Here is an 8,678-nt window from a genome sequence, read left to right as displayed (position 1 = left end):
AGCTCGCCTTGATGGCAGACCTTTGTCAGAACAATCAGTGCTTGAAAGGCGACATGATCTGTTTTCGCACAGAAAATTAGCGGAGGCCTTATTCAACTTTTTTTCGCGTGGTAGTGGCCCACTGAATAGGCTAGAGCACCCCAGCTCACTTTTTTTTTCTTTTCCCTCTCGCGCGTTTATTTCGCTCTTCGCTTTCTTTCTCATCTTTATTCTCCATTCTCCCTTCCCTTTGTGCAGGGTAGCAAACTGGGTGCTCCTAATTCTCGTAACTTCCCTGCCTTTCCCTCATTTTCTTCTCTCTCTCTCTCTCTAAACAGGGATAGGCACCGTCGACATAATGCGGCGCTTGTAGCGACGTCGCTAAAAACGCCACAGTGTGTCATCGGCGCCTACCGCTGTTTACAAAGATGGAGTAGGCCTATTTTCGGCTCCGGAATCACGTGGGAAGATTTAATGTCTCGAGGTGAGCGCGCCCGCAGGCTGGCGGTTCTCTGACGAAGACCAATACGGCAGTCAGGGAGAGAGGAACAAACCGACATTGCGCATGTCCGTTGCTACGACAACGCCCGTGTGGCGAGGAAGAGGAGGAAATTGACGTTGGCTGTGCTTCAAAGTCTAACGTTAGTGGTTGTGCACACATTAGTTCCATAGGTTTGTACCGTGCTGTCGACTCTCGAAAAAAGTCCTTATGCCGACTTTTTCACGTTTCAGTGTCGAAGCCAGCCAACACAAATGCCATCACCACCATGACGAGCCCGGTTAAAAAAGTCACACTTGCGGTGGTGCCACCTATCGTCAAGAAACTTCGTGGACAGTTGCGCATACAAAGGCGATAGCGTGCGCTCGCACGACCCCCACGACGGACTGGACGACGCGTTTTCACATAAGAGCATTGCTGCCCGCTCGTTGGGGTACTTACGGGGCGTTGCGAATCCATCCGTTCAAACTGTCTTTTATTTCCCGAAAGTGCCGAAAAAGCAAGTCCGTCGTAGTGTGGTGAAGTAGCCGCTTGGAGATGATAACGTGAAGATGGCTCAGCTAGTCTAGAGGGTGTTGGCTCGAGTCGTTTTAAACCAATGGTTACGACGCTCCCATTCACCTGGTAGAGGGCAGCACATAATTCCCCATCTCAAACGAAACGTGCAAACCAGTCGTCTGTTATAGTACCCCTCTTATGCATTGCATATCTATTCGCTTTATTTGCTCACAGTGCGCGCCTCTAGGTCGGTAAGTGTTATCGCCGACTGCACTCATCGATCCACTCATGATGCATATACGGAAGACAGCTCAGCGAGGCCCCGCTCTGCATCCAACATTTGTCATGAACCCGGCCAGTTTGTTTAGTGATTCTCGAACATTTGGGTTGTCCGAACTCTTCCCGTGCTACGCTGTCGCTAAGCCTCGGTAAGTCCGAATTTCGCCTCGAATCGCGCGCGCCAGAGTTTATCTCTTGGTGTAAGACAGCGCCGATAGCACGTTGTCGCCCGCGTGTAGCCGACACCGTGGCACACTGTAGCCTCTACGCGCGCAACCTTCGAAATATCCACTGCACTCGGCATGCGTTTTAGCGTGTCTTTACTTCGTTGCAGCAAATGGGAGAGTTGGGCTGATAGGCTCGGGTTCATTTCGAAACAGTGCAAAAGACAAGAAACCAGGTGAAGAAGCACAGCTCTCTGTATGCGTCCATTGCACAGCTTCTCGTGTTTCGCGCTGTTTCCTACGAATATGCTGTACCAACGCGCCCAAGCAACCACCTTAGCTTATCTTTGAGTGTTAGATGTTGGGACAGCCGGCTTTAAGTAGTTATACCTTCTCACATTTTTTATCGATAGGAAAAAACAAAACAAAACGAAAGACGCAAAGAAAGACTTGACAGTCCGTCGCTGCAGTGGTGCAGTGAGCGTGCTCGGCCGCTGACGAGAAGGTCGTGGGTTCGATTCCGGCTGCGGTGGTCACATTTCGATGGAAGCGGAATTCTAGATGCCCGTGTGCTGTAAGATGTCAGCGTACGTTAAAGAACACCAGATGGTCAGAACTTCCGGAGCCCTTCACTACGGGTGCTTTAGGGACGCAAGGCCCCAGTTGTCATTTTCAGAACATTTGACAACACGAGCGCCCCGCCAACACATCGCTCGTATTGTGAAACTTTATTTTCTTTGTCTTTCGTCTCTTGTGCTGTTTCGAAAGTTACTTTCTTCTTCTTCATCCTCACTGCTGCTTAAAGGTTGCGCACGCGATAGAATCTTTATTGTAGACCCAAAATATCACTTATGGACGCGCGCGTTTCGGCGCTGTGAACTTGTTCGATCACGCGGTGTCTCGGGTGATCAGATTTAAGTACTGCACCCTTTTCTCTGCAATCATGAAAAGATTTTCAATCGTCATATTTACTGCGTTTGCGTGAAAGAAGTTGCTTCTGGGTGTGCTTCTCAGCGTGGTGTTCAGCAGCGTTATTCGGACTGTTCGCAAGGAGAGTAAGGACGCTGTTATGAGTCTTACGCAAACACGTGTTTAATTAACCTCATTGAAAGTACAGCCGCCCGAAGAGCGCGAGCGCCGACTTTTTAGATGCGGAGCATCTAATACTCGAGGCTTGTAGTGCGGCGCCGTCCGCAAGCTTCCTCCTCCTTCTTCCACCATCTGTGCATCCCTTCCTCCTCTACACACCGCGCGCGCTTCACTCCTCCACCATCTGTGCACCCTTCCTCCTCTACACACCGCGTGCGCTTCTCCTCTTCACGAACATTCGCTAGCTGTATAATATAGCGCGCATGCGCCGTCACGCTTCGAGAACATCGGCAGCTGACGCGCGCGCATGCGCCGTCGCGCTTCGAGAACATCGGCAGCTGACGCGCGCGCATGCGCCGTTGCGCTTCTCCCCCTTCTCGAACATTCGACAGCTGACAGTGCATGCGCCGTCGCGCTGTATATATACTCAAGGTCGGCGCTCGCTCGCTCAGTTGCCGCTCGTCGGTTGGTTTGTACGGCGCGCCGACGTCCAAGGTCGCGGTGAAATGAATTCCAACGAATCCACAAACACAATGATCGACGTCCCTTCGACCAGCGCCGCCCTTTCGCATACGTGTGTACGTGTTCACTCACCCCCTCCTACAACCACGTTAACCAATTTAGCCATCGACCCAAGTAAGTCGCAATTTAACACCCTATTTCACAATCACGTTAACCAATTTAGCCATCGACCCAAGTAAGTCGCACTTTAACACCCCGTTAACCAATTATATGCTCCGCATCCTCCTCAGTGTTCCCCCGAGGGAAGCTGCGGGCAATTATTTTGTGCGTCAGCGCCCTGCGACGAAGCCAAGCTGCAAACAGGACGAAAGTAAGAGCATGCCCAAGGAAGCGCGCTCAGCTGGGCCTTCGTGAGAACGTCGCCCTGCATTAACTTCCGACGATCCACATTTGTCAGCTTATCTCATGCACGGGGGGCGTGTGACGTATCTGCGGATTTCATTTTCGGGGTTGCTTGCCGATCTTCGGAATAAAAGATACGGGCAAGACGCGCATTCTGTTCGTCTGAAGTGAGTTAAAGCAGGGCGAAGTTATCACGAAGGAACGGGCAAGCAGACGATGGGCCATAGCTGAGCGCGCTTCCTGGACATGCGCTTACCTTCTCAATGGCACCTGTCACGCGTTTAAATGAGGAAACCATGCTAGAAACAGAAGCCGTGTTCGCTTTCCCGACCAGTGTGTGGGAAAGTCGAGAACGCATCTGTTCATTTTATAACAACTTTTATAGAAGAGAGTTTTTCATAGTTTTTCATAGTTTTTCACCTATGAAAAACTATGAAATGCCTACATAAACGCACTTTATGAATATTTAATTATGTGCAACTGATAAAACCTGCCAACAAATTGATGCAATACGTATGAATATATATATATATATATATATATATATATATATATATATATATATATATATATATATATATATATATATATATATATATATATATATATATATACGTTAGTAAAACTTGTGTTTTCGCACGTTTGTCGGCCTCTTTTTCTACCGCATTTTCCACCGGATCCATTGAATTTCACCCCCCCCCCCCCACACACACACACAAACGCGCGCGCGCACACACACACACACACACACATACACACACACACACACATATATATATATATATACGTCATCAACTGGCAGCCCAGCTTCCAGTCTTTCTACAGTTTATTAGCAGAACAACTGTTGAAACAAAAACAAATGTGACTCCATAACGTTATAATTGGCTTACTTCTCCAAGCGTACGTTATTCGCCACTTGATGCTTTACTGAGCGAAACAATAATTATATAGTGCAAGTATCACACATACGCATAATCACACGCATAGAGAAAAGAAGACTGCATGAAAGAATGTTAAAAAAAAATTGGCTCCGTATCTACATGTTAATCTGCAAATGTCGTCGAAAGTCGATAGTCTTGCGTCTGGAGAGAGTGAACATAACGTGTATTTCATGTTCTGCGCAAGAAAATCGGTGAATGGTATACTGGAGGCGCTGCGTTAGAGTGCTTTGAGCGTGCAGCGTAGGCGAACGAGCGCATAAAGTCAGGTCACACGGGAGACATGAGCGCTATCTGGCAGTTATCTTGGAAAACGAAGCGCGCGCACCCTGCGCGCCCGTCTCGGCGGTGATAAGGTGTAGGACGCAAGGCGACGGATAGGTGCTACCACCGTGTCGCCGTAGCAAAGCGTTGGAAACACTTGCCTTTTCGTGCAAGCGTTGCCTGGTCAGCGGAACGTGATAAACGCTATGGTCCTTATAATTACTTATGTATTTTTTTCTAGTAAGAGACACACATTAAGATTATTGAGGTGTTGTTATGGTGCCTCAGATATGCGCAATATTTGATTTTTAATGGACAATCACACAAGTATGAACGCTGAATCTTGAGCCTTATTGGTGGGCGCTGCGGATGGAGTCGGCCGTTTGGAGGGTCGTTTGGCCACTTTGGTGCCGTTTAGGGTACCGTTAAGGGCGGACAAGCAATTTCTCCTGACAAATTGCTCTGGGCCTCATCAAGTTAAAGGCTCACGGGACGGCTCTATGCTCTGCCATAGTAGAGTACCAAGTACTCTAAATCGTTCCCAACTTTTTTTAAACACAAACAGACAGACAGACCAAAATGTTTGCGTCGAAGGTTCCCAAGAAAGACTATCGTCTTTAAAAGTAATTAAGGCAGCTTTGCACTAGCGGTATGAAGTCTGAAGGCAGTGCAAAGGTGGGCAGCTTTCTTTGTTTCTTCTAGGTCTCTCCTTTTTTTCCTCCTCTCTTTCGCTTTCACTTTTGCAGTTTTACATTCTTTTATATTTCTATTTTTCTTCCCTTTGCCCCCTCCCTTTCTATCTGATCATTTCTTTTTGCTTGCCCCCCCCCCCCCCCACATTTTTTTTTCAATTTTCGCACGTCGTTTTGCCTGCGTTACGCCAAGCGAATACAGCGTGTACGACACAACAGGCCCCTTATAGACCTTTTCACTGTTTACAAACACAAGCCCTTGATAACATCCGGTTTTATCTACCGATGTGCCTGAATAGTATCGGTGTGAAAGAAGAGATTTAGAAAATAGCCAACTCATTTTGTACACCTTCCTTCACCCACTTGGTAAAATATATTAAAATAAACGTTTTTTTACCAACATAAAACTACTAGAGGATCCCTTGAACTTTGTGCACGTTCCCATTATTTGAAAAGCTAAAGAAATACTTGCCTTACTCTAGTGAACAATCCAGAAACAGTCATCTCACATCTTTTCGTCATGTATTCATCGTATACAAGTGACGCCATCCAGCGGACATTCTAAGGACTGCTGTTTCGGGTATGTGTCACCGAAGGCTACGTACACCATCGGAGGAAGGACAGACCCATACCCTAAGGAGCTTCGCCCCTAAAAAAAATAATAAAAAAACACTTATTATGATACTTCCAGACTGATATCTCGTAGAGGTGGTACTATGAATTTTTTCTCAATGTCGTGAAGGGCCGATAAGATAAAAAGTAATGACTCATGGTTTTCTCCTCATTACAGAAGTGCTTGTTCCTTTTGGCGGCTCTACTCTGGGCTACAGTCAGAGGGGTGTGTTCTTCGCCATTGAGGAATGCATCAGAATTTGTAGAAAATATATTGCTGAATTATCCATATTTTAAATATTTTTTACCAATATTTCGTACATAAATTGGTTACACAAGGTAATTCTAGCCTATGTGAGTAATAAAGTAAATAAAATACTGTAAAACTTCACCGAAGATTCGGCCAATCAAATGCATTCGGTATGAGCATAAAGTTTCATAAATAATACCTAGAGAGGAATCCGGCAATACAATCGTGTACCCCCATAGGAATTATTAGAAGTACAGGCTTCTAACTGGATTGCCTTAGCTAGCGGAATTTCTGTGGATATTTCTTTACAGTTTCAGTTTGGTTATTCGCGCAGAGTGGGTAGTGGGGTGTGGTGCAAAGCACTGAAGCAGCGCCTTTGTTGTTCAAAGAGGCTGAACACCGTTAGGCCTCTTGATTTACTGCGACGTTGGAGCTTTACAGATTATGTTTGACAGTTTTAGCGAGGCGTCGTCCACTCACCGCTGTGCATAGATGTAGCCTCCCACGCATTGCAGGATATTGCGTGGAATTCAGGTCTTTTTGATAGCGCGTCTTGCCAAAGCTAGTTCAAATTGATCGTAAAATGGCGGCGAAGCGAAGTATACGGATCTTCACGCTCCCCTGACTCGATTTCACTACAAAACGACAGGTGCGTTGGGGGCAGACGACTTGGACAGACGCACCTGAAATCGTAGCACACGATACGTTAAGTGATTCTCACTTGATACTGTTCTGTTATTTCCATGAATACGTTATGCGTAGCTTCCAGAAAAAACAATCAAATCATATACACGGAGTGAGTGATGATGAGTGTGGCGAAGCGCTGGAGCGTTTCATCGTTAAACCGTGAACCATCCACGAATATCACCCACTACAGCATCAAAGACGTGACAAGCACTGTATATATTAATACAATAAATTTTATTATTCGTGAACGTTAACTATACGTCACATCCGTTCCCCCTTCATTGTAACGGCTTTGGTCGGCAAACTGGTCGATTGGAGATGGGGCGTAGTGGGATGCTTGCAAGGAGGAAGTAGTAGGCAGTTTGCAAAGGTGGAACTATAGGTGGTCGCGTCATTCGAGGGATGGACAGACCCACGCCTTTAGGAGCTTTGCCGCTAAAAGCAGGCATGTTTGTCTTGAAGTGCTGTAAAAAATAATTCATTGAATCTTGATGTCAAATCTAGAACGTAATGGCAGAGCAACGTAAACCCTGGTAGTTAAATGTGCCCAGGTTTCATTTCTACCAAGTGGTCACAAAAATTGTCCGCAATAAAGTTTGCGCACAGAAGAATGAAGCAAGTTTAAGTTGGATATACCTTCATAGCACTCTGTTTTACACTCGGAAAACAGGCATCGTGATTCCCAAGAACGCAATCCATCCAAAGCAGGTACTTCCCATGATTCCGATGGGGTTACAAATGCCGCTGAAGTCAACGTTACTATATTATTCTTGGCTGAAGCAGCCCGCTTAGGTACTAGCGCCAGATTCTCCTCTATAGGTAATATTGTACGAAACTCAATGAGTATGAGCCATGAGACGAGACGAAGAAGAAAATGGTTAGTGCTCTGCTCCTCGTGCTGCACGAGGACAAGAAGAAGAAGAAGCAAGCAAGCAGGCTGCCGTGCTAGCACTTCACACGAGTATTGAGGCTATGGAACGGCTTTCTAGGCTCGACAAAGCGCGCCGGAGGCTGTTCTTGGACGACACGAGCTTGCTGCGTCGACCACACAACATCCGGCGAGCCACTTCAGTTTGTGCAACGGGTCGACCGACAAGGCTCTGCGAGGATGAGACGCCACGGTGCCGGGTTTCGTGGACTCAACCAAGAGGGCAGAACCAGAAACCATTGCCGCACGACGGTGACCATCCAAGCTATGCACCGGAGGAGGAGGCTCGGCTTCTATGGTACGATTCTCCTGGGAGGGTGCGCTTCGACCGCACAAAGGTGAGCTTCAATAGTTCGGGGCCAACAGACAATCAGTCTGACGATCTCGACAGCCACCGAAGCCTTGCTGCCAAGAAGTCTAAGTGCGCTGATGCTGCGAAGTGCAATGGTCACAGATCATGGAAGCAGCTCGAGCAGAAGCACTTGGCCCAGTCTAGTGGGGCCTTTTCACCTGCTGAAAGTATAAAGGGCGAGGGATCGGCGCGGCGAAGTAAATTGAAGACTCGCTTTTCGAGAGTGGCGGCACCCTTGGCAGATGAAGGAAGGATGTCAAAGGAAAAGAAGGTCGGCTCGCATGAAGGCGGCCTGTTGAAGCTTTTCCATGCCGAAACGCCAGGACTTAAGGGAATTAGTGTTGATCTTGTCGAGGAACTACCATCCGATTGCATGCCGCCAGCTTCTCAAGTTTACCAAGATTGTGGTACCTACTCGAGGGTGTCTGATCCTTCATGGAAACGAGCAATCGGAGACTGCTCAGAGAGCCCCAAAACACTTCAATCGTTGCGGAAAGCAATTGAACGTTTGTCACCGGTGAGAGAACGTGATGCTGCGTTAACACCAATCACAACGTATGTATACCATGAAATGCGGAAAGGT

General features: G+C 47.2%; 1 protein-coding gene across 1 annotated transcript in view; it reads left to right on the top strand.

The window, feature by feature from the left end:
• Positions 1–1,245: 1,245 nt before the first annotated feature.
• The window catches only part of LOC142767766 (dermonecrotic toxin SPH-like), an 89,149-nt gene continuing 81,716 nt past the window's right edge, over positions 1,246–8,678 (top strand). The window contains exon 1 of the mRNA XM_075870001.1: positions 1,246–1,404. The gene's annotated coding sequence lies outside the window, so the exon portion shown is untranslated. The remainder of the gene's footprint in view (positions 1,405–8,678) is intronic.

Source organism: Rhipicephalus microplus, chromosome 7 (assembly GCF_043290135.1).
Source record: "Rhipicephalus microplus isolate Deutch F79 chromosome 7, USDA_Rmic, whole genome shotgun sequence".
In the NCBI taxonomy this organism is placed as follows: domain Eukaryota; kingdom Metazoa; phylum Arthropoda; class Arachnida; order Ixodida; family Ixodidae; genus Rhipicephalus; species Rhipicephalus microplus.
This window is presented reverse-complemented; position numbering and strand designations above follow the sequence as displayed.